This window comes from Ochlerotatus camptorhynchus, unplaced genomic scaffold (genome assembly GCF_037179485.1).
Source record: "Ochlerotatus camptorhynchus isolate MF236.1 unplaced genomic scaffold, CSIRO-AGI_Acam_v1.1 ptg000723l, whole genome shotgun sequence".
Lineage (NCBI taxonomy): Eukaryota > Metazoa > Arthropoda > Insecta > Diptera > Culicidae > Ochlerotatus > Ochlerotatus camptorhynchus.
The window spans coordinates 1,439-28,502 of record NW_027041197.1 but is presented as its reverse complement, the minus strand read 5'-3'; the positions used below and the strand labels follow the sequence as shown (position 1 = coordinate 28,502).

Here is a 27,064-nt window from a genome sequence, read left to right as displayed (position 1 = left end):
ATTCTGCTCTAACTCTTTAAAGTTTATACACGGCCGATGTACTTCACTCAGTCTAATTCACCTCAAAATTGCAAAATGTGGGGCTACAGACGTGGAAAATGATGATGATGATGATGATGATTTTTTTGCGTACGTTTCGTTCTCGCTGTAGTAATTTCGCGCGATAGCTGTTGGTTTCGTTCATTTCAATATGAATTGTGAAATTTGTTCATTTGACTCTTCCGTTGATTCGCTGATGTGGAAATGCACTGGCTGCATACGCACATTTCATGCAGCCTGCGTAGGAGTGACCGTGCAGAGGAATTCACTACGCAGGAAGGACAATAAAAAAGTAGGGGATTTTAATTCTTATCTTCTACCATGCTGCGACTCGTGTCAAGAGCATCTGCAAGCAAAGTTAGAATTTAATCAATTAGCGGCTCAACAAAAACTTCTAACGGAGCAACTGCATGCCAACACAGAAGTGACACATCGTTTCGCGCTGCAGCAAGAAAATCCTCGAATTGTTCACGAAGCTGTCGAAGGCCTGGAGGTACTGCTGGTAGGCATAAAAAATGAACTGTCTGCAATTAACAGAAACAGCACCTTAGCTGGCAGTGTCGTTGCCCTCAAAAATCACACTACATCGCTTTTCGATACAGCTATGATGGCAACAAAAGACAGTGTGTCTACGTCATTGAGAACTGTGACGTCAGATATATCCACCGAGCTCCGAAATATCAGTAATGAAATAAATCAACTGAACCAGCTGTCGCTCGACATTGCGGCAAGTTGTACCATGAGCTCTAACTCTGTGCTGGAACTCGATATTCTTGACGAGCTGAAGTCACTGTCAGCAAATATAGCCTCAACACGGAGCGCTGCACCTTTGCAATCGCCATCTGACTCGTGCCCCAGCTTGGAGGTGGAATTAAATAACAACAACGATGACTCAGGGTGGCGTCTACTTGGTACCAGGAAGGTATGGAAGGCAGACTGGACCGAGTACGATGACCGAAAATCACGCCGTTTGATACAGTAAAAAATAGCTGGAAAGGCTAGAAGGCGAAGGAAACAAAACTTGCTCAACAACAACAACAAAAACAACAATAACAACAACCACAACAACAACCACAACAACAACAACAACCACAACAACAACAACAACAGCAAAAATAACAACAACCACAACAACAACAACAACAATTTTGGCAACAACAACAACAACAACCATCTCACTGCGTCCTAGCAAGAAGTACGGTCGACTTGTTTCGCGCTCCGTTAATTTGGAAGTTTTCTCGCTATTATCTGACGTAAATAATCAGTTTTTTCTCGCTTAGTGATTCCTGGCATAATTCCCGATAAATTTATCAAAAAGTGAGTTTTTTTTTCTGAGAAGAAAGTGTGTTTTCGGCATCATCGGAAGGAAAATTGTTTTTGCGATTGCCAATTCGCCAACCATTTTGCGCACCATCGGTGCGTGGTCACGCATACCTGTGCACACGGATCATCGTCATCGAGTGTTAGCATCTGCCTCCACATTCAAACCGCTCATCCATCTCGTGTGTTCAGCTGAGTGCCGAGCTTCATACAAGCACACACCAACGAAGACCGCCCGCACACGCGGATCGAAGATCATCAAAGCTGCGCATCGCTCCGCTGCTGCTGTGTAAACGCTCGGTGGTAGTAGTATAGGATTATCAGATAAGTTTTTGTTCTTGTTTCTTCCTTTCTCCCATCAGTTAAATTTTAAGTTTGTGTTTCTGTGTTTGTATTTTTTTTTCTCGTGTATTGTGTCCGAGTAATTTTGATTATCGTTGCAGTGGTAGAGCGTTTTTCGCTCCCACTAGTACGGCAAAATGGACATTTTGTCAGAAGACGAAATGGACGTTTTGTCGGAAGATGACACCACTTTGCCACGCGATAGCAAGAAGGGTCGAAAACGTCTGTCATCCCAGAAATCAGATGATGCCATCCCTGCTTCGTCATCTCAGTCTGGTAATGGACAGGGACAGATAAGCCCCCGATCGCGAGCCTACCCAGAAGACTCGACTGGCCCATGGGTTGTTTACTTTCAGCCCAAAAAGAAACCTTTGAATGTAATGCAAATTACTAATGATCTGACGAAGCGGTTCTCGGCCGTGACCGAAATCTCGAAGGTGAGGTACAATAAACTTCGCGTTGTCGTCTCTAACCTGAAACAAGCTAACGAGATTGCTGCCTCCCAGCTCTTTACACTAGAGTATAGAGTGTACATCCCAGCTCGTAATGTGGAGATCGAAGGTGTGGTCACCGAAGCGAGTCTGACCCCCGAGATCTTGGCGAAGCAAGCGGTTGGCCGTTTCAAGAACCCCTTGCTTCCCACGGTTGAGATACTGGAAGTCCAGAAGCTGAACTCAGTATCTTTCAGCGAGGGTAAAAAGAGCTTTACCCCCACAGACTCGTTTCGGGTGACCTTTTCTGGTTCAGCCCTTCCTCACTACATCGAGTTGGGAAAACTTCGGCTACCTGTGCGTTTGTTTGTTCCTCGGGTCATGAACTGCCAAAATTGCAAACAGTTGGGACATACGGCCTCTCACTGTGGCAGCAAGGCACGCTGTTCCAAATGCGGGGAGAAGCACGAGGATGGCGCCTGCACAGTCACTGCACCAAAATGCGTGTACTGTAAGGGAACTCCTCATGGTCTTCCCAGGTAACAACTTGATGCTTAACAAGTGTTGATTAATCGATTTTAATTCAACCTTAGATTGAATAATTGCTGTACATAGACCACGCTAACCTTTGTTCAGCTCTTAAACAGCTAAATCTGGTGATTTTAATCAGCCAAAAGCTTAACAGTAATATACATTATAAGCTTTTTAAGCCATTAAATAACAGTCTTTTCGAACCCTTGTTCAGCCTTCTAATTTTATTTCAAAAATTATGAGGGAAGACCGCATTATGCATTTATGTGGAAATGCTTTTATTTTGTTGCTGACTAATAGGATTTAGATATTTATATTGTTAGTATCACTCTAAAAATTACCTTTGCATTTTGGGATTCGAACCAGCAGTCGCTAATTCACAGGCATCAATCACACCTACTGGACCACTTTAGCATATGTGTGGCAAAAGGTATGATCATTGACTTGAAGCACGTCAAATTTAAGTTGAATAATAGCAACCGGCAGAGTATTATACAGCAATGCAGAATTGTAAACAACAACTGGTGCCAGTAAAACATTCCTCTTATTTTCAAGTGCGGTTAATACAATGTGGACACAAGCGCGTGATTTATTTCGATGGTAATTTGGATGCTATTTTAGTACCATAATTGAGTATTAATATTGGATGTGGTCTGAAACTTCAGTGCAATATTCCAACGTCGTCGCAGCCCACATCTACCTGGAGCTATTCCTTAAAATCTCCTCTTCCTAGTCTCTACTGCTGCCACTGCTTGTAATTAGAAAGGTAGGCAGTGAATTTAGAAGAACTAAAATGCCGAAAATGCAACGAGTGACACAGATACTGACGACATTAAACAAATCAAGGTATCAAAATTTGTGTAACGTATTGCTGATTTGTGGAGTTGTGTTAAGCTTAAAGAAGGCTTGTTCAATCTTTAGATCAGCTAACTTATTGAGGTTGGATTATGGGGATACAATTCGCTTCATGCACTACTAATCAACTATGTATTCAGCCTAATGTTAATCAGCTTTGTACACCTTAAATCAACCAATAATCAGCTTCTGTTCTTACTGATCAGCTTGAATTGTTACTTGGGTCTCATCGTGCCCGGCGTACAAACAACGCGGGGAGAAACTAGAACGCTCTCTTAAGGAGCGTTCCAGGCAGTCTTTTGCAGCAATGCTAAAAACAGCCACACCATCAACCAACGACAAAAATCCCTTTGCTGTTTTGTCTGATGACGAGTCTGACTCTGACTTGGCTGAGGAGGGAGTTTCTTTCAGTTTTCCGGAAGGTTCTGCACGGAAACGAAAACGCATCCGTTCGCGGAAAGTTGCAGATAAGGAACCCAAAATCAGCTTGCCCAAATCAAGGAGTGATGGAAAAAAGGAAGTTTCAACTCCTCCTGGTTTCCGCAGAACTGACTATAACCAGAACTTTCCATCTCTCCCGGGGACATCAAAAACCCCTGATGGCCCATTTTTAAGAACAGAAGCCCCTTCTTCATCCGAGTTGTTCTCATTTGATAAAATTGTGGACGATATTCTCAAGTACCTCAATATTTCTGATCCTCTCAAAAGCATTGTTCTGGCAATGCTTCCTTCTGTGAAGACCCTCTTGAAGCAATTGACATTGAAGTGGCCCCTCATTGCAGCAATCATTTCCTTCGATGGATAATTTTCCAAACGAGGTCGGGGATTTGATCACTATTCTACAGTGGAATTGTTGAAGTCTCATTCCTAAATTAGATTCTTTTAAGTTTTTAGTTCACAATAATGATTGTGATGCATTTGCTGTTTGTGAAACTTGGCTCTCTTCAGATATCGATCTTCCTTTTTATGATTTTAACATTATTCGACTGGATCGTGAGGATTCGCGTGGAGGAGGGGTACTTTTGGGGATCAAAAAGTGCCATTCCTTCTATAGAGTGAATCTTCCACAATTTCCAGGTATTGAAGTTGTTGCATGTCAGGCTATTATTAAAGGTAAGAGCCTTTGTATTGCTTCTGTTTATATTCCTCCTAGAGCCGTTGTTAATCGCAAACAACTTTCAGATATCTGTTCGGTACTTCCTGCTCCACGGTTGATTATGGGAGATTTGAATTCCCACGGTACAGGCTGGGGGGAACCGTATGATGACAACCGTTCTACTTTGATATATGACCTCTGCGACAGCTTTAATATGACAATTCTTAACAATGGAGAAGTAACACGTTTGGCTGGCCCATCCTCGAATGGAAGTAGATTAGACCTCACACTTTGCTCTAACTCATTATCGTTGGATTGCACGTGGAATGTGATCCAAGATCCCCACGGTAGTGAACACTTGCCGATCAAAGTTTCAGTTGCCAGTGGGTTCAATCCGTCGGAACCCGTTAACGTCGCGTACGATCTTACCCGTAATATCGATTGGACAAAGTTCAAGAATGTGATAGGAGATGCCCTTACGTCGGTAGAAGGGCTTCCACCGTTGGAGGAATATAACTTCCTCTCCAATCTGATCTTGGACAGCGCGCTTCAAGCTCAAACTCGGCCGGTTCCTGGAACGTCTTTGCGTAGGAAACCTCCTTCCCCTTGGTGGGACCAGCAATGCACTGAGGTTTATCGTAAAAAGTCCGACGCGTTTAAGCTTTTCCGGAAACGTGGAACACCCGTACATTTCGAAGCGTACTCGGCTCTTGACCGCGAACTCAAGAGCCTCATCAAAGCCAAGAAACGCGGATACTGGCGGCAATTCGTGGACGGATTATCGCGCGAAACGTCGATGAATATGCTTTGGAATGCAGCGCGAAGGATGCGTAACCGATCTTCAAACAACGAGAGCGAGGAGTACTCCGATAGTTGGATCCTCAAGTTCGCGCGAAAAGTATGTCCTGATTCTGTGCCGGCACAGATGATTCCTCGCGAAACGACGAATTCGGTAGACGAGATCAGCCAGCCTTTTTCAATGCTGGAGCTCTCACTCGCGCTCCTTTCGTGTGGCAATTCGGCTCCGGGGGCTGATAGAATCAAGTTCAACTTGTTGAAGAACCTCCCAGACGTCGCTAAGAGGCGCATGTTGAACTTGTTTGGTCAGTTCCTGGAGCTTAATATTGTTCCGGATGATTGGAGGCGGGTGAGAGTTATAGCCATTAAAAAGCCTGGAAAACCCGCGTCAGATCACAATTCGTATCGTCCCATTGCGATGTTATCGTGTATTCGAAAATTGTTGGAGAAAATGATCCTTTTTCGTCTGGACAAATGGGTTGAGTTGAACCACCTACTCTCAGATACTCAATTTGGTTTCCGTAGGGGCAAGGGAACGAACGACTGTCTCGCGTTGCTTTCCACTGAAATTCAGTTGGCTTTTGCTAATAAAGAGCAAATGGCTTCTGTCTTCTTGGATATTAAGGGGGCTTTTGATTCAGTATCGGTTGAAGTCCTTTCAGACAAACTCCACGCTTGTGGCCTTTCTCCATTAATTAATAACTTTTTGTACAATTTGCTGTCAGAGAAACATATGAGCTTTTCTCATGGAAACTCTACAGCTTCACGATTTAGCTACATGGGTCTCCCCCAGGGCTCATGTTTAAGCCCCCTTCTGTATAATTTCTACGTCAGAGAAATTGACAATTGTCTAAGGGACAACTGCACGTTGAGACAACTTGCAGATGACGGAGTAGTGTCTATGACAGGACCCAGAGAGGCCAACCTGCAAGGACCCTTACAGGATACCTTAGACAATTTGTCTACTTGGGCTATCCAGCTAGGTATCGAATTCTCCACGGAGAAAACTGAGTTGGTCGTTTTTTCTAGGAAGCATAGCCCAGCACAACCAAAGCTTCAACTTTTGGGTAAACCGATCACTCATTCTATGTCCTTCAAATATCTTGGGGTCTGGTTCGATTCAAAATGCACCTGGAGATCCCACATTGAGTATCTGAAGCGGAAATGCCAACAAAGGATCAATTTTCTCCGAACAATTACCGGAACGTGGTGGGGAGCCCATCCGCAAGATCTTCTAACGTTGTACCGGACAACGATTTTATCGGTTTTAGAGTACGGTAGTTTTTGCTTCCAGTCGGCGGCTAAAACGCACATCATCAAACTGGAACGGATCCAGTATCGCTGTCTTCGTATCGCGTTAGGATGCATGCACTCGACTCATACGATGAGTCTCGAAGTGTTAGCGGGCATGTTGCCACTCTCTGATCGGTTTTCGGAATTATCCCTCAGGCTCCTCACCCGTTGTGAAATTATGAACCCACTGGTGATTGCAAACTTTGAGAAGCTTCTTGAGCTAAACCCTCAAACTCGTTTTATGTCATTGTACTACGTGTACATAACACAGGATGTCAGCCCTTCGCAGCATAATCCCTATCGTGTTTGCTTCTCCGACTTCGACAGTTCTGTTCATTTTGATTTATCAATGACGCAAGAGATTCGCGGAATCCCAGAGCATCATCGTTCCATGATTGCTCCGTCAATTTTCGCTGCAAAGTTTGGCCAAGTTGATTCCGCAAGATCGTTCTTCACAGATGGATCACTAATAGAGGCGTCCGCTGGTTTTGGTATTTATAACGAATTTCATAGCGCCTCTCGAATGCTTCAAGCTCCTTGTTCCGTATATGTTGCTGAGCTGGCGGCAATACATTGTACGCTAGAAACGATCGCCTCACTTGCACCAGATCATTATTTTATTTTTACGGATAGTCTCAGTTCTGTCGAGGCTATTCGCTCCATGAGGCCGGTAAAGCACTCCTCGTATTTTCTCATGAAAATACGAGAGCTTCTAAGTGCTTTATCTTTAAGATCTTTTGTCATCACCTTTGCATGGGTCCCATCTCATTGCTCGATTCCGGGCAATGAGAAGGCGGACTCGCTTGCAAAGGTGGGCGCTATGGAAGGCGGTATTTACGATCGACAAATCGCCTACGACGAATTTTCCTTCATTTATCGTCAACAGTCCCTCGCCAGCTGGCAAAATAAATGGAGTGAAGGGAGTTTGGGACGATGGTTATATTCAATCATCCCTAAGGTGTCGAAGTGTCCTTGGTTCAAGGGGTTGGATGTGGGTCGAGACTTCATTCGTATGATGTCTCGCCTCATGTCCAATCACTACTCGTTAAACGCTCACTTGTTCCGTGTTGAGCTGGGGGACAGTAATCTCTGTGAATGTGGACAAGGTTACCAGGACGCAGATCACATTATTTGGTCATGTGCTGAGCACCGTGGAGTCAGATCCGAGTTGTATGATTCCCTTCGGGCTCGAGGTAGACAACCTAATGTTCCAGTTCGGGATATTTTGGCTAGACGCGATCTGGAGTTTATGCAACTCATATATGTTTTCTTGAAGAATATTAACCATAGATTGTAAGTTTGATTAACCTTGTGTTTAGTTTGTGTTTTGTATGTGTGTGTGTATTTTTTTTGTAGATTTGTTTCTGTAATAATTGTATAATTACAGAGTTGATATAACGTCGATAGGATTAAGTATTTGTTTTAGAAATAGTGAAATTTTTTAATCATAAATCATATTCCAAATCTCCTTTTCCCTCTCCCGATCCAAACAATTGTCATCCACTAACCTCGAGAAGACCGCGAGTAATCGGTTCCAATCCTTTAATTTTAGATTTAAGATATTTATAATGTATAAAGAAAATGATAACTTGGCTCTGTAAAGTTTATTCGAATGAGCCTGTACAAATAAAGTAATTAACAAAAAAAAAAAAAAAAAAAAAAAAAAAAAACAACAACAACAACAATAACATATCTAACAATCATCGAAACAACAACACTAACCGTAACAGTTTCCGCAGCAGTGTTAGTCAGAATAGAAACAACCTACTGCCACCTGATCGAGAGCTTCTTGCGGCAGCGAAATATCGGTTTTCCAGACCGCCGCAGGCTAACTATCGACCCACGATGCAATTCCAACGAGGGGAAATCTTAAACCCCTACCCGGCGTGCGATGTATACCCACGTACCGTTCCAGCGCACTTGCATAACGGGATGGCTGCAACTGCATCATGCGAGGCGTGTGTATGCAGGAATTCGTGTTTTGTACGAAATTGACGCACCCCTTGGAGGAAGACAATGATCCGGCAGACCCCGACATTATCCAGGACTTGACGACTTCTCTACATCAAGGAGAGGCACTCGTTTTTCTACAAAACTGACACACTCCATAGAGGAAGAAAATAACGAAGATCACGACACTTTGCAGAACGAAACAAATTCGGAACATGGATCAGGGGTAAATAATTTTGATAATAGTTTTATGAATGACAGGTTACCATCAACTTCTTCACCTAATCTTCAGACCAGTACAGAAATTTTGGTATATTGCCAAAATGTTAACCGCATGAGAAGCGCCGGTAAAATTAATGAAATTAACAAAAATATATTAAGTTCTACTTACTCTGTCATAATGGCTAATGAAACAAGTTGGGATGATAGTGTGAGAAGTGAAGAAGTTTTTGGTAACAATTATAACGTTTATAGAGACGACCGCAATTTTCAATGGTCTGGAAAAAAATCGGGAGGTGGAGTATTAATAGCGATTTCGACCCAATTGAATTCAGAAATTATTATGGCTACTAAATTTAAAGAATTCGAACATGTATAGGTAAAAGCGCAGGTAGCAGACGAAACACATGTCTTTGCTTCGGTATACTTTCCTCCAAACAATGCTCATAAGGACACGTATGATAAGTTTTTTGGAAAAGCGGAAGAAATTTTGTCTAGTTTACCCCCTGAAGTAAAAGTTCATATATATGGGGACTTTAACCAACGCAATGTTGACTTTATTTCTGATATGGACAATGAAAGCATCTTACTTCCAGTCGTTGGGGAAAATGAAACACTCCATTTCATTTTTGACAAAATTGCAAATTTAGGACTCTATCAAATTAACCATGTGAAAAATCAACAAAATTGTTATTTAGACCTTTTATTAACAAATACTTATGAAGATTTCTGTGTGACTGAATCGTCAAGTCCCATATGGAGAAATGAAATGTTTCACACAGCAATAGAGTATTCTCTATTCGTTCACATAAATGAAAGAACCAACGACTGCGAATTTGATGAAATCTTTGATTACAATTCAGCAAATTATGATAACATTAGAAATAGATTGAACATTGTCGATTGGCAAGCAATATTAAGAACTGCAGGAAATGTTGAATGTGCAGTTGACGTATTCTACAATGTGTTGCTTGAAATAATTCTTGAAGAAGTGCCAACTAAAAGAAGAAGACGTCAGAGTCATGCAAAACATCCAGTTTGGTACAACAGGGAACTGAAAAATTTAAAAAATCGAAAGCAAAAAGCGCACAAATTTTATAAAAAATATAATAGTGATGAAACTTTGGCATACTATTTAGACATTTGCGATCAGTTAAATTTGGCCGTGAATATGGCATTTGAGGAGTATAATTTAAAAACTGAACTTGAAATAAAATCTTGTCCTAGAAACTTCTTCAATTATGTGAAAACCAAATTAAAATCTGATAATTTTCCCTCAAAGATGCATTTGGACGATAGGATAGGTGAGAACTCGGATGATATATGCAATTTGTTTGCAAATTTCTTCCAAGAAATATATACTACGTTTTCAGAAGAGGACCGTGACCGTGAATATTTTGAATCATATCCAGAATTTTCAAGTGACATCAGCGTAAGTCAAATCAAGGTTCATGATATCTTAAAGGGTTTAAACAATTTAGATGCATCTAAAGGTCCTGGCCCTGACGGTGTTCCGCCAGTTTTTATGAAAACTTTAGCAATTGAACTTACTGCTCCATTATTTTGGATTTTCAATATGTCACTGGAATCCGGAAACTTCCCTAAAATATGGAAAAACTCGTTTTTAGTGCCTATCTTTAAATCGGGTAAAAAATCCGACATACGTAATTATCGTGGTATAGCTATTATCTCTTGCATTCCGAAACTTTTCGAGGCGATTGTAAATGAAAAACTCTTTCTTCAAATTAAAAACAGAATAACTACTATGCAACATGGCTTCTTTAAAGGCCGTTCAACAACTACGAATTTGCTCGAATTAATTAATTATTCCTTGAATGCAATGGATAACGGAAACCATGTAGAAGTGTTGTATACAGATTTCAGCAAAGCGTTTGATCGAATTGACATACCCATGCTTCTTTTTAAACTTCAAAAAATGGGAATTCATTACGCACTCCTCAAGTGGCTTGAATCATATTTAACTGACCGTCATCAAATAGTAAAATACAAAGGAAAGATATCAAATCCCGTTGATGTCACTTCAGGAGTTCCTCAAGGCTCCCATTTAGGACCACTTTTATTTATTCTCTTCGTCAATGACATATCTTTCATTATTAAGAAATTGAAAGTTTTAATATATGCTGACGACATTAAACTTTTTTTGGAAATAAAAGATGCCAAAGACATCATCACATTCAAAGAGGAAATTCAAATATTCCATACTTGGTGTCAAAAAAGCCTGCTACAATTAAATATAAAAAAATGTAACTCCATTACCATTAGTAGAAAACAAAAGCTACCCGATATAACAGTCACTTTAGGAAACCAGATCGTAGAAAAATGTGATAGAGTCAGGGATCTAGGTGTTATTTTGGACTCAAAACTTACTTTCACCGATCATTATAACACAATTATTAACAGAGCTAACAACATGCTTGGTTTCATAAAACGTTTCTGCTATAACTTTCACGATCCGTATACGATAAAAACATTGTACATTGCTTATGTAAGATCGATATTAGAATATTGCAGCATAGTTTGGTCACCTTTTTCAATCACACACGAAGAAAGAATAGAGTCCGTTCAAAAGCAGTTTCTATTGTATGCACTCCGCAAGTTAGGTTGGACTGCATTTCCTCTGCCATCTTACACAGCTCGGTGTATGCTCATAAATATCCAAACATTAAAAGAACGTCGTGAATTTGCTATGATTTCTTTCGTAAACGATATCGTATCACATCGAATTGATTCAATAGAACTATTGTCATCCTTAAATTTATATACACCATCTAGGCATTTACGAAACAGAAATATATTTGCTACAAATCGTCATCGTACGAATTATGCCAAATTTGGACCCTTGAACCAAATGATGGATACATATAATAAGCACTGCGATAACATTGACTTTACAATGACAAAAACTAAATTAAAGCAATATTTTAATTCGTCGCATAACGTCAACTAGAAGTAATGTTTTAACTTTTTCTTAAGACATATTATAAAAAATATAAACAAAGACAAAATTGTAAAAATAGCACTTAAGACAACAATTGTAAAACGGTCTACACTGATTGACGACAAATAAATAAATAAATAAATAAATAGATGATGATGATGATGATGATGATGATGATGATGATGATGATGATGATGATGATGATGATGATGATGATGATGATGATGATGATGATGATGATGATGATGATGATGATGATGATGATGATGATGATGATGATGATGATGATGATGATGATGATCAGTGATGGAAAAGTTCGCGAAAACTCACTATGACTCGCGAACTTTTCCCTTGGTGAACTTCGTGAAATATCGCGAACTTTTCCAACACTGATGATGATGATGATGATGATGATGATATGGAACTACCACTCAGCAAGACAACTGTCGGTAGACTGTGGACTATCCTCGCTGTTCGACTTGATCAAGTTTAATAACCTGTAATTGCACTCAACCTGCCATTGTATCAAGGGCCAAACATGGTTTGGGTGAATCCATGGGCAACACCGCCCACGTGCATCCACGGGATAAATGAGAATATCCTTCCATCAACAGGATCATATAACTGGTCAAAAAACATGCCATCCAACAGTGGGGAGAAGGGCCCGCCCTCTTTTCACGAACAACTTTTAAAAACAGGTAGTTGGCATTTCCACTCTCCCCATCCATTTCGCTTCAATTGAGTGCCCTGGTGGAGCCTCCCGTACCAAGCATATAATTTTTCATTTAATAATGGAATGAAAGTTAAGAGAAAAATAAAGGAAAGATCTCACCCGATATGTTCAAAAGAAATCCATGACATCACGACACGATGATTTCGAAGAGCTCCCATAGATATGTTGCCACTACTTCTTCAGCCGGTGTTAAAAACAGCACTCTCGCCTTTTTTCCTCACACAGCATTCCGGGAAAAACTGCTTGAATATGAGGAGAATCGATCAAAACTTTACTCAGTCTAGGAATATACATGAGGTAAATAGTAAAATCATATCAAAATAATATCAAATTTTGCTATTATATCTAATTAAGTTATAGGTATGCTCTTCAGTAAAACATCTTTTTTTTATATCTTTATTAAGGAGACTTTCAGCCCTGGGCTGGTTCGTCTCCACGTAAAGCATTTTAATAACATGGTAATATGAAGCATATTTTGCTATTAGATCATAATTTGCTATTATTATAATATATTGATAACGCGAAATTGTATTAAAAAATCCAAATATGTATTTGGAAAGCAAAGAATTTTTAAAAATCATAGAGTTTTCATGTAATTTGTGATAATATTTTCTTGAAAACTTAATTTTTCTCAATTCTATTTTTTTTTCAAACTGACTAAAATTGATATTTTACAAGCTGCTATTTTTTATTTAATTCAGTCAACATGGGTATTAGGAGGAAAATAATTAATATTATCACAAAATAAGATTATATAAAAAACATTTATAAAAAAATATATAAAAAACATCGGAGTAAACAGCTTGGCGTGCTCGATAATAACAAGGGAATCCAAATTAAGAATTGTAATCCTTTCTATAGTAACGATTTTAACAAAGTCAGTCATAAATATACATACGCCTAACTGAATAACAGTTTTTAATACTTAATTAAGGTGTTATGACTACTGTCCACCAAGTTTTTCTTTCTTTTTTTTAACTTTCATTGATATGGCACAAAGGTTACTCATTTATTACATATCGTGCAGTTTCTGTTTTGCGTATAGTTTTAGATTCACCACGCGAATAAACTCGTAGCGTCTTATCCAAGAATAGTGTTAATAACAGCTATATTACAAATAGCAAACTTTCAAAAAATCGATTTTTTTTATTGTCCTAATCGAAAGTATATAAAGTCAAGAATATTTCCTCAAAAGATCAAGTTGATCAGATGAAAATTGTGAAAGTTATGCGACGTACGAAAATATTCACTTATAGTGGACTAAACCCAACTTGAAACTTTAAACGCGATTATGTCGGAATCATATTTTCAAACCCGGTGCCAAAAATTTCTCGAAATGTATACATTCGATTCATCCGATTCATTTTGATTTCTGTTCAGTACTATTTTGTGTAGTCCACGATCGTTCGGATTTCGTCTATCATTTAATTTCGATTTTTTACAGCCGATCAAAGACAAATTTTAAGGATCAAAAATCGGCACTTCAACTTTGCAAGGCCGCCATTTTGTCTAAAAAATTTAAAAAAAAATCGAACGATCAAGGACTAGTTTAACACATGCTTAACGATTTGGCATGTTTTTTTGTTTTATTTCAGATGATTACATCACAAACCGCAGTTGGCACCGCAAAAAGCGTTTTTAGAACATCGTCCACGGGGAGCAGCCGTGCGGGGCACCAGGACCTCGTTTTTACAGCATCGACTGATAAATGTACCATTTAATGTGTGTTCAATAAACGGCAGAAAACCGGTTTTCAATATGTTGCGTCGTTTTCGAGAAAAAAATCCAAACTTTCGCTTTTTTTCGGTCTTGCAGGTGGCGTAACCCCTTAAAGAATGGAACCTTCAAGCTAATATGCTTTTTTAATTATCAAATCAGGGATTTGGATTGGTAAAAATAACAAGGCTTAAAGCCATGTTAATACGTTAAACCGCATTATGGTAAACTTGTTATGCTCATCTATTTTTATTATAACCTTAATAACTACTGACTGTGGAAGATATGAACTAGCAATATGGTTAAAAATCTCTATAATAAATATAAAAAAAAAAAACTAATGAATGTGTGATATTCAGTCAACATAAAATTGATTGATTGATTAATAAGACAAAGAAAGTGACGTGTATAAAATTAAATATTAAAAATATGGTTCATTCATGCCTTTTCCATACATTGCAATGAATACCTAAAAATATCGCTTCACGTTGAAAAAGGTCAGTAACAATCGTCCAAGTACAATCGAGGGGCGCGAATATACATAGTACCAAATATACTATATTAACAATATAGTTCACTCCTCGATTTTCCATACATCAAGCAGGAGACAGAAACTTCCTGTTTGACACACCACCTAACGTCAGAAAAAGTAACCACCATGCATTTGATTACAGTCGAGGGGTAAGTGAACTGAAATTGATTACAATCAGTTAAAGAAGTTGTGCACATTGCTTAGGGCTGCAGATACGTATGGGAAGACGAAAATAATTGCTTAAACAAGTTTTGATTTAAATCTTTGTTGTAGCTTTGAAGCATCTCTCTTTATGTTTATAGAATACATTAGTTGCGCAAAGGCGCGCTTCTTGGCCGAAAATCGTGTCACTGGAAAACAAAACAAAAGAGTGAACTATATTGTCAATACAGCATATGTGCTTTTCTCAAACGCAGGCCTTACCAACATTTCTAAACTTGCTTTTTTCAATGACGATGAACATTTTTCAAGCTGTATTTTGTTTATTTCTCATTCATTTTGGACTAAACTTTATAACGATGAATAAAATTTGGCTAAAATGATAATATCATTGCTGATATTTAGAGACGACGTCTGGCCTCCGGGAAGCACATTGGACAGCGCTGGTCTAATGAGTATGCTTGCTCTCCATTATTGATTTTCTTGTGTTCTCAGCATATAAAGTTAGTACAAAAGTTTTAGGTTGCCAGCTTTCGCATAAACTTTTCGTTGTAACTTTTGGAAAATAAAAAATTTTTGTGATTGTTTTAGTGAAAGTCTGTTTCTAAGAGACCTTCCAAATAACTGTGGATATAGACCTAATACGTCTAATGTCGGCCTAAGTGTTCCTAACGGGTAAGTTATAAGTAACGGGACTAAATTCATATAACGTTTTCCGCCACACGCACTAGAGAGAGACAGACAGCTGTGTGTGGTTTTGTTCTCCTCTTTGTGAGTGGTTCGTGCTCACTGCTCAGTGAGTTTTCGTTTGTTTACGATGAAGGTCGCGGAACAGTTTTCTTCGAGAGCGCGTCGTTCAGATGTTTGGACAGCATCCGAAATCGGAGGTGGCGAGGCACTTTTTGACGCATAGCCACAAGAAATCCACGATTTATAACATGATCGCTCGTTTCTATGCTGAAGGGTCAATGGCCAACAACAACAAAACCGGGCCGACGGAGTGGAATAAGCGCTGTCAAGCGGGCGAAATTGAAAGCTGCCGCTAAGAACAAGATTGGCGCCAGCACCAGGAAGTTTGTCAAGAAGTTCGACACGTTTAATTGTGATTCACCTCAAACGCACATTGAATGGACTTGTAAAAATGCAATAAAGAATTGAATTTGAAAAAAAAAAACAAACCTTTTTTACCAAACGTGCTTTTATTTTGTCCCGCTACTTATGACTCCCCCGTGAATATTGGCTCATATCTCGAAGGAAATCACTTTTTGACAATGAATCACTAGCAACCAAAAATATCCATTTGTATTGTCCCGATAACGCATTGTTCTACGGAAAACTGAAGAACAGCAGATGTTTATCAATGGGCCCAATAGAGTAATTTCGCCTATTGAGTTATATTCTGCACAGGATTAAAAAACCTCACAATGAACTTTTGGTCCAGTTGGGGGATGCTAACCGCGAGTTAGATCGACCAGGGTGAAATTCGCAGACAGCGTAGTTGGCCATCAAGTGCTTCATTTAGAAAAATAGGATTTGCAATCTGATATTCCACCATTTAGATTCATAACCTTTAAATATAAGCCTGTCCAAAAAATGGAGAGGGTTGTTGAAAGTTTAGAGGTCGCGCAAATTGTTTGAAGTTTGTATCGAGATATTGGCAAATTAGTAGGGATCGATCTTTGGTTCAAGTTGTCAGAATGCAATCAAAATGAATATTTGATTGCAATGACAACGATAAACCAGCCTGTTGTTTCTGTAATAAAATTGGTGTTGTTGTCAGGCACATATTCAACATTCAATTGGGTTCTTTAATTTGGAAAAAATAAATATCCATTTTTGCACATCGTCTGAAAGAGCTTCGTTTTCTGAGCACAACTAAATTTTCTTCGAAACCATAGACTTTCATCTCGATTTCTAAATCAAGATTTAAATCAAAATAATGATTTCACTGTTTGACACTAACCGAAAAATCAGACAGCATGCTTCTAAACAAAGTTCCACCGAGGGGCGCTAAGATGGTTGTTTTCGCTAATGTAATCGCACTTATTTGAAACAGTTCCAGCAAAAAAATATGCTATTTTGGATTTCGGTTCATGCAGATTACGAATATGCATTTACCTTTTCTTTCCTTGATTTGTTTTCCGTCGATCTTGTTTTCCGTACTGATTACCAATGCTATCGACGCCATGGAGGCAGTTCCCACACCAGGACCCTACCTATCAACTCATCAACTCATGAACCGGGGTGCAACGGCTTTACTTCCCTTCCGAAGAGAGGCGTGATCAGAGATGCTATGCCTCAGAAAATTTCGGCGGCGCTGACTGGGATTGAACCCAGGCCTTTTGGGATGAGAGGCAATCACGCTTATCACTACACCAACGGCGCCGCTTGTAATATTGTAAAGTCAATGTTATCGCAATGCATATTGTATGTATCCATCATTTGGTTCACGGGTCCAAATTTAGCATTATTCGGACGATGGCCGTTATGCATTTTCTTAAATACCCATAAAGAACCCAATTTACCTTAATGTAACATTTGCTAACAAACTGACAGTAATACCATTTATTTACACCTTATTTTCAAAGGCCGTATATTTCTCTAACTGTGGATTGACAAAACCAGGGTTATTAATCAATAACCGTCGATAAACTGATGAATTTGCATTGCAGACGTGAACGCAGACGTTATGAATCGTTACCGATTAATAACCCTAGACAAAACATTGCAATTCTGGTGAAAAATCTAAATTGCGTGGAACCGAAGATATATTTTAATAAAACCGACGATATATTTGTCTAACCAATATGTGTCGAGGGCAATGGGTGGACACCAGATTTAGCGGTAAGCGAAGCAGATGATTTTGATGATGCTAGTTTATTTGGAAGATACTTTCGAAACAAAGCACTTTAAAATTCAGCTTTACATACCACGTTTAAGAGCATTTCTGTTTTGCTTTGATCATTTTGTGTTACCTAAACTGAAAACAAAAACTCGGTAGAATAAAAAAGAAATCTCTTTTTTGACACAATCTTAAAAATGCATTCAGTTTTTTTTTTAATTCTTTAATTTTGAAAGCCTAAACTGTCTTAAAACATGGTCCACTTAGTAATAGAATAACATCGTTTGGGTTTATTTCGAATTTAAATTAACGGATTTGAAAACGGTTTCAAGGGCATACTATTCCTTATATTTTAAGAAAAAAACGAAACGAATTATTCGTCGCGGTTTCGAAGGAATTCTCGAACTTTTCCCTTAATAAGACCCATCAAGCGGCGTACAACGGCCTCATTCACTGTTTTTGCGATTTTATCCCACCAATTGTTCATCTAAGCCGCCGTTTTGATAACTGTACCTTTAACCTTCAGTTTTCTCTTCATAAATACCTAGTAGCTTTCAATGGTCACCTTTACATAGTTAGGTTTCATCATCCATAAGTATGCACCCATGGGACTTGGTCAGCATGGGTTGCTTCTGATGGACCTCACGCTGACGGTTGGCAGTTCCACGTAGGCGTTAACTTTGAGGCTTCCGATTCTCGTCAAGGTTTCCCTGTACGTTTTGAGCACGCGCCACATGGTGTTCCTAGGAAAATTTATCATTTTAGCCAGCTTGGACAAGGACTTACACTCTTCACAAAATTTAGGACATTACTTCAGCTTGTTTTACAAAAAAATATAAAAATCAATAGAAGAGTGTTTTGAGAATATCAAAATTTTATGTCTAATTACCTTTTCTCAAATGTCATTTTGATCAGATCAATCATTTTCATGTTATGATTTTATGAAAAAAATATAATCCCTATTTGAATTCGGTGTATTCGAAGGCTATTTTTAAAGTTACTCTGGAGAAAAAAAAATCATTTCTAAATGAAAAATTCAACCATTGGTATCAGTTAACATATGAGTAATGTTTTATTCAAATCGGAAACATTATTATTATTTAGCTTTATTTAGGAGGCTTTCAGCCTTAGGCTGGTTCGCCTCCAAGAAAAATCGGAAACACTCATGTCCAACTGGTTTGCATTTTGTCCTGGAAATACTCCCTTTGAATCTGTTTTAAAAATTATGCATTTCTCGCGTCACTTTTCCATAGGTCCTATCTACATTGATCGATTCTCTTCATCGAGTTTCTCTTTGGATGACCACGGACTTAATAAAAACAGTATCGCACCAAACGTAAACTTAGGGTCACTCATTTCATATGAGACTAGTCGGGGGGTCTAGAACAGTTTTTATTTTTTCGTATTTTTCAGTGTAAATTACGTCCAAAAATTTAGTATTTCGACCATTGAGGTCCAAAAACCGTATGTAAAAATAACCACCGATAGAACATTTTGAAACTGGCCTCAAACGAAAGAGGGGCACCTAAGATTTCGTTTGGTGGGTTTTTCAGCGATACTGATTTTTTTATAATAATGATACTACAAGAGAAACCGTGGCCATGCAAACACATATCATGCTATTTTCGCCATATATTTTGATAAAAGATCGCATTAAAGGGTGATACGGTCAAAATTTGGTCAATATCAACTTGACGTATTTCTTTCAATTTTGCGCTTAAAAAACCTGAACACCCCTCATTTTGAAGGTGTGTGTGTGTAGAATGTTGCTCCTATTTTGATTTTGGAATTCACTCTTCAGTTGTCAAAATGCCGTCCAAGCAAGAAGCGCAGCGTATCAAAATTTTGCTCGCGCATCGCGAAAATCCGAGCTACTCGCACGCAAAGTTGGCAAAATCGCTAAAAGTTGCCAAATCAACCGTTACAAATGTAATTAAAGTGTTTGGGGAACGTTTGTCGACAGCCAGGAAGTCTGGATCGGGGGGAAATCGAAAACCGGAAGCCGCTGAGATGACAAAGAGAGTTGCCGGTAGTTTCAAGCGAAACCCTAACCTCTCTCTCCGAGATGCCGCAAATAAGCTGGGTGTATCGTCTACAACCGTGCATCGAGTCAAAAAACGAGCCGGACTATCGACTTACAAGAAGGTAGTGACTCCAAATCGCGATGATAAACAAAATACGACGGCCAAAGCGCGATCCCGGAGGCTGTACACGACGATGCTGACGAAGTTTGACTGCGTGGTAATGGACGACGAAACCTACGTCAAAGCCGACTACAAGCAGCTTCCGGGACAGGAGTTTTATACGGCAAAAGGAAGGGGAAAGGTAGTAGATGTTTTCAAGCACATGAAACTGTCAAAGTTCGCAAAGAAATATCTGGTTTGGCAAGCCTTCTGTACCTGTGGCTTGAAAAGCAGCATTTTCATAGCTTCCGGGACTGTCAACCAAGAAATTTACGTGAAAGAGTGTTTGAATAAACGTCTGCTGTCTTTCCTGAAGAAACACGGTTGTTTCGTACTGTTTTGGCCGGATTTGGCATCTTGCCATTACGGTAAAAAGGCCATGGAGTGGTACGCCGCCAACAACGTGCAGGTGGTTCCCAAGGACAAGAACCCTCTTAACACGCCAGAGCTCCGCCCAATTGAGAAATACTGGGCTATTGTCAAGCGGAACCTAAAGAAGACCAAAAAAACTGCTAAGGGCGAGCAGCAGTTCAAGGCAAACTGGCTTTCTGCGGCGAAGAAGGTGGACAAGGTGGCTGTACAAAATCTGATGGCAGGGGTCAAGCGTAAGGCCCGGCAATTCGGATTTGGAAAAGCGGAAGCCTAACTGAATATTTTTCCTGAATTTTATACTAATTGAACTTGAAAAAGAAATTTAATTTGATTTTTTAAATAAACGATTTCACCGATTTACACGCGTTTTCCCTTGACCAAATTTTGACCGTATCACCCTTTACCTTGCACCCAACACGTCAAACATATCAGATCATGTGTTTGCTGCTAAGATATAAACAAAAGAAACAGTCGATGAAGAGAATCAATCCATGTGGATAGGATCAGTTGAAAAGTGACGCGAGAGTTTTTCGTCATTTTACTGTCATTTGCTTCAAGTTATCCAATTTCCTACGCCCTCACGCCAGTCACGACAAACATCAAAAAGGCACTTCGATAATGCTCCGGGCTGATATTTTGAATCAACGTTCGTTTCTTTTTACTCTCTTTGCACGCTACTCTTGCGCTTCCAGGAAACTCTCCAAGGATGCCGACATAGATCCGGTTGGGTCGCAAAGGTAAGAAAATTTGCTTGATATTTCTCTTTTCTTTCTTGTTTCATTTTATACTAGCACATTCTAGCCAACCGCTTTGTAATCTTGTTGCTTTGCTTAACGCTAACGCTATTAATGCAATCGTATCCAGCCCAAATTAGAAAAAATGATTAAAAGTTGTTATTTTTACATGAGATAGATAAATCGCACTCGAGTTGCTCTTTGAGTCTTATTCTTGGTAAAAGGCTACAATGTTGAGGTGTTTCTCTAAATATTCACGTGGCCTTTGCCTCTCTCGCTTTTCAAAAGAAAAAACTTTTCGAATATAAGGAAAATCGATGGAGGTTTCACTCAGTTTGCATGCTCTTAGACTGAGTTAAATTTTCATGGATTTTATTAAATTCGAGATTTTTCCCCGGAAAATCCAACTCAACCTAATAAGTCTGATCAACCGTGTGCAATGTGGGGAATAGCATATCGGCCTTGCAAATGCCACGTAAACTTTGTGCCAAGGCTCTTTTGGGAAAAAACTGATTTTTGCAATATAATCTCTCTTTTTGTTAGTAGAGACGACAAGACTTTGTTGAAAAATCTGGTTTTGATAAGAATACCTTATAAAGCATAAGTTTACCTTTGTTACGTTTAACCAGGAAAATGTGAAAAGGCGCCAGCGAATAACGTTTTCCATTCAAGGCTATTGCATTAGCTAGCAGTAGCTTTCCAGCCCAGCGATTGTTCTGTGTAATGCAATTTCCTATCTGTGTAAAACTGAATTATGCACCACAAACAACGACGAGCACTCCACTTCCTATCCGAGTTGATGGCTTTCAATGCTTCATTTGCCAGTCCTAAGAGGAGGCAGATCGCCCAGGACCAGGATACATTATGCATGAGCGTTTCATTTCACTTATATGACGACGATGCGCATTGACGTATCTAGAAAATTTATCTGGAGGGGGCCTAGGTGGAGTTCTTTTTATTTTGCTAAACTACATTTAAATAAAAACTCCCGAAGATGCTATTCAATCAAATTGCGTCAAGCCAACTTGTTTTTGGTTAGTTTTTTCTGTGACCAATAATATGACATTGAGGCTTACTATTATTTTAATGGTGAAACAATAAATTTGAATTTATTTATTTCATAACAACGATTGGGACCTCGATTGTGGGAGCTTTAAAAGCGTACTAATTTTGAACAAGCAATGATCGTTTGTTCATGCTTTTTGTAATGAATTTATAGGAAAGTTTGAACATACTGAGAGGTAAGCACATATCATCGGTAAGAGACGTGTGTGTGAGAAAATTTGCGAAAAAATCTAAGGGCACCGGTGGGATTCGAACCCACAATTCCCATTCAGTACACGGGTGCATTGCCAATTATACAACGGTGGACCTATGGTCTACGGATGTATTTGGCTAATGACATTTGAGTTTCGAATCCGTTCCCCACCCTAGCCTTTTTGCGCAAGCGTTCTCTGATACACAACAATCGTCTATTATCGACGATATGTGCTTGTACCGCAACCACTCAGTATCAGTCGATGTGCCCACCGGTGCCCTTAGATTTTTTCGCAAATTTTCTCACACACACGTCTCTTACCGATGATATGTGCTTACCTCTCAGTATGTTCAAACTTTCCTATAAACAATTAAATTGACTGCAAAGTCGCTAAACCGAAAATCAAAAAAGTAAAAGTAATTGATATTCATCAACTACGGCCCGGTGGTCGGAGGTGAGGCCGGCAGCTCAAAATGTTAGAGTCATACTGTACTGGACATATTTCAGCATGTAAGATGAACAACAATATCATATCATCAGATAAATCTCAGGCATAGGAACCAAAATTAAATTCTAGGATTTTGAAGATAATAATTTTATAACATTCTGGCTTTGAAATGGTAAAGTGCACACAGAATAAATTTCATACGTTAAGAACATTAAGAATCCCAAAAGGCCAGGGTTCAAACCCAGTCGGTGCCACCAGGATTTTCTGGGGCATAAAATCTCTGAACACGCCTTCCTTTGGAAGGGAAGTAAAGCCGTTGGTCCCCGGTTCATGAATTGATGGGTCCAGGTGTGGGAGCGGCCTCCCTGGCGTTGGTAGCATTGGTACTCAGAACGGAAAACAAGATCGACGGAAAACAAATCAAGGGAAACAATGAAATTAGGAAAATGTTCAAGGTTTAATAAAAAAAAGGATAAAAAGGTTTTAATAACAGCGGTGCCGGTGGTGCAGTGGTAAGCGTGATTGCCTCTCAACCCAGCAGGCCTGGATTCAATCCCAGTCTGCGCCGTCGGGATGTTCTGAGGCATAACATCTCTGATCACGCCTTCCTTCGGAAGGGAAGTAAAGCCGTTGGTCCCCGGTTCATGAGTTGATGAGTCGATAGGTAGGGTCCAGGTGTGGGAGCTGCCTTCCTGGCGTCGGTAGCATTGGTGCTCAGCACGGAAAACAAGATCGACGGAAAACAAAACAAACGAAAAAAAAATAAAAAAAAAGGTTTTAATAACATACACACTTAGAAAAAATCATGTAAATTTAGGTACTCTGAGAGTGACATATACGAGCGTCAATATTGACATAAATTTGAGTCATAACAGACGCGAAGTATAGCTCAACGAACTTTTTCAGTCTCGGAACACTTAATATTACATGACATGTTTGTTTACGTCTCATCTTTTATGTCAAACATGGATTCCGTCACGTGTGAAATTAGTTATTTCTAAGCGTGTAGGCTTAGACAAGCTCTTAATCTCCTGGACTTCAAAATTCGTAATTCAATATCTTGGAAAACTTACCTAGATTCTGAGGCTTACAGTATTTTTCGAAAGAAAAATTGACTTTTGAAAAAAAAATATGAAAAATCAGGATATAATTTAATTTCATCAGGTTTTTTAAGATACCAGATGAATGTCATGATTATGATATTTGAAGAGAAAAGAAAGTACTAAAGCATTTATCCAGAACATTTTTTTATTCGATGTATCAGACTAAATAATATTCGGAGTTATATATAAAATCAAGAACTCTCTGCAGCTGAATTCCAGGCATAAATTTCATCGAAAAGAATGAAATTAATACATATTAGGTATACAGTCATTCCATAACAAAACGATTTATAACGATTTGTGGTTTTCAGAGTTTCGTCAAAATTGGTAGTTTTGTTCCTTATCGCATAATATTAGACCGTTTTTATGTTGTCATTAGGGTGACCATTTCCATGTTAGGGTGGTCAAAAAAATCGATGTGTTTTTTTTTTCGTTTTTAAGTTATATTTTTTTGAAGTTATAAAGTTGTAGGTTTCGCTATAGAGGATCTACAAACATGTCCAAAAAATCTAGATTCATTCTAAAAAAACTCCCTTAGGTTTTACGAAATTTCCCAGACTTCTACAAAATTCCTTACATCCCTCGTAATTCTACACTTCTGGAAAGACACCTATCATCTACAAATATTCTTGAATATCTGGAAACTTCCTTGAAATTAGACGAAGTTCCCAAAACTTCCAAGAAGTTCATGGAGCTTTTTGAAGTTCCCTAAACTGAAGCGAGGATCTCTGAAGTTGTATGAAGTTTATTGAACTATTTTTAGATCTTTAGATCTAGAAATTCCCTGAACTTTTTCAAAATTCCTTACTTCTGGGAACTTCCAGAAAAAGTCTAGAAATTCCCTGAACTTTTTCAAAATTCCTTACACTTATATTTAATTTTCATATTCTCAAAATGCTACGAAATTCGCAAAACTTCTACAAAGTTTGCTGCACTTCTACGTTTCTCGGTGATTTTTCGCGTAGTTCCACGAACGAAATTTTCTTGAATTTGATTCCCGATCAATAATGAGCTTCTCTAAAATAAAATAATGTTCCCTTAACTTCTACGAAGCTCCTCAAACCTACTTCTACGCAATTTTCAGAGCTTTTCCAAGTTTTTACGATTTTCGCTAAAGTTCTATGAAGTTCCTAGAATTTCTACTAAGTTTCCTCACTTTCTACGATGTTCCTTGAACTATTTAGAAGCCCTTGAAGTTTTACGAAGCTCCCAGAAGTTGACAAAAAATCCCTGGGCTCATGACCAATTTGTAGAGCACGAAAACGTCTTATGACATACATCGATTAAATATTGATATAATATGATTTCTCAAAATTGTTTCTTCTAGTCCCCAACATAAGAAAAGTAGTCAACTTAAAGAACTTTTAAAAAATCATTATTTGTGGTACAATTTTATTAATCACTGTTAAATAATAACATCGAACTTGACAAGCTTGACAAAATACCGGCGAGTCAAAAATAAAACACTGAAAACTCTGAGGGGGTCCTGACCCCCTTGGCACCCCCATTAGCTACCCCAACGACGATGCGGCGATTCACGGTACATAAATCCGGTATCGAAGGAAGCGTATGCTGTGCACTTCTTGAACGCTGCTGGTGTTTATGTCTGTTCTACATAGTGTCACAGAATACATATACATACCTAAAGCAGAACCAAGCTGCTCACTCTTTTGATGAGGTGGAAACGTATTGCAGTCTTGCATTCTCGTTATTGTTATTCTTGGTCGCTGCATGGAATTGGTCCTATCAACAGAATGCCTCAGGCGGAAGCGACACAAAAGAGCAGACTTGGTTCTTTTGTTGCAGACCGGAAGTGAACATCAAGTAGGGAAGCTGATGTGTTGCAGTTGTGAGGAGTGGGTATTTTAATGTATACGTACAAGATTATTGCAAACAGTAAATCTTGAACTAATTTGTATGTATGTTGTGTATCCGGATATTTGGCTTGGGTAGAAGTTTTCACCACTTGTATTCATGCATAGGGATGTCCGATTATATAAATATCTAGTTAACTTTTTATATTACAATGATCATAAAACGAATTGAAAATACAAAAACATGAGGAACAATGGACACTAAGATGATGTGACGCAGTTAAAATATCCAGTCAAGGATGCAAGTAATTATTTCATATTTCAGGGTAATGCAAATTTTCAGCTCGTAAGAAGTCAAAATTTACACTCTCCCAGAAAACGCTATCGAGTGTCCAAAATAATCTCTATTAAGTTCCTACAAGCGAATCTGCATCATGCAAATGGTGCTTCGGCAGTTCTTTGCAGAAGGTTAAAAAAGAGTAACATAAGGTCACCCGTTCTCCATTTTTGATCCAAATCTAAACTTTATTGGAGCTCGAAAATGTTTCTAGAACATAGCTTTATTCTAGGTGAATGCACGCAAGATCGACATTTAACAACTGCCCTGTGTATATGAAACAAAACACAAGGGTCAGTGTGGTGAATATAAACGCACGAATTATACCGATCACGGTAGATTGGGCCTAATAGTACCTAACATCTATGTGTTGATAAGGAATGCGAAATGATAATAAACAAAACGATAAGAGTGAGGGAGAGTGATACTGTTTCGGTAGTGTGGAACATGTTCGGGTTGCCAGTTTAACTGATTTGGGCTAATCCTAAACACACTTTTTTTAAGTTACAAGCAGGGTTGCTTCCACTCACTTGCTATATAAAAAAATGTTTTTCGGAACTATGATATCATAAGATGTTATAATGACAATTAGTACTTGTAAGATAAAATAAAAGGTTGTAAAGTATGTGTTTGAAACATAAAACCTGTAAATATTGCTTTCAGAGCGCCACACTCAGAATAATTTTCACGTAAATGCTACGTGAAAACATACGTAGATTTTTCCGATCGTACTTTTCACATAAGAGCTACGTGATTCTCATGTAGGGGCACTCATTTCATGAAGCTTAACAGTCACAGGATTATCACATAGAAGTTACGTGATTTGGTCAGTGACATTCATTGGAGGATTCTAGTATCAATATTTTGACACTGTTCATATTTAGGCAGACATGCCAAATTTCAGAGCGATACTGTCTTTAGTTTTGTTTTGACATCTGATTGTTGTTGACGTGTTTGGCATGTTGAGTATGGATAAAAATGATTTTCGTTCTCTCATAAA

General features: G+C 38.8%; 1 long non-coding RNA gene across 1 annotated transcript in view; it reads left to right on the top strand.

The window, feature by feature from the left end:
- Positions 1-21,107, top strand: part of LOC135714787 (uncharacterized) — a 95,260-nt gene extending 74,153 nt beyond the window's left edge. The window contains exon 3 of the long non-coding RNA XR_010518891.1: positions 21,063-21,107. This is a non-coding gene — a long non-coding RNA (uncharacterized LOC135714787). The remainder of the gene's footprint in view (positions 1-21,062) is intronic.
- The last annotated feature ends 5,957 nt before the right edge of the window (positions 21,108-27,064 follow it).